Below are 517 nucleotides of genomic sequence, written 5' to 3' on the forward strand. Positions count from 1 at the left end.
CCACGGGCCCCGACAAGAGAAAATTATTGAGTTACAATTATAACCAAATTATATCCACTTTTGTTATATTCTAAGATGACGTAATTGCGATCAACTGTATCAAGAACACTTTTATGTGACGTCATATTTTCTCTCTCCTGTACGTTGGACAAATGAGTCTATTTATAGACCAGCCGCCAAAACGAAGAACCACTTGATCGTATACCGCCTTTCACTTCAAGTGCTGCAATGGTCTTATTGATAAAGGCGCCGGATTGCAGTTAAAGGCTGGCGTCCTTGGTTCGATTCCCGTCTGGGTGAGGGTTTTTTTATATACTACGTAGGGCAAGTTTTTTATACAAAAAACTTTTCGCTAAAAATAAATAACACTCTTAATAAAAATTACCCAAAAAAATGAGTTAAAATTTACCCAACTCAATTTTTACCCAATATATTTATATCTAATTTATAACAACATGTGTTATAACTTTTTGATCATTCCAATATTTATTATATCTCACATTGTTATAAATTTGTT

The sequence above is a fragment of the Aedes albopictus genome, chromosome 2 (genome assembly GCF_035046485.1).
Source record: "Aedes albopictus strain Foshan chromosome 2, AalbF5, whole genome shotgun sequence".
Taxonomy (NCBI): Eukaryota; Metazoa; Arthropoda; class Insecta; order Diptera; family Culicidae; genus Aedes; species Aedes albopictus.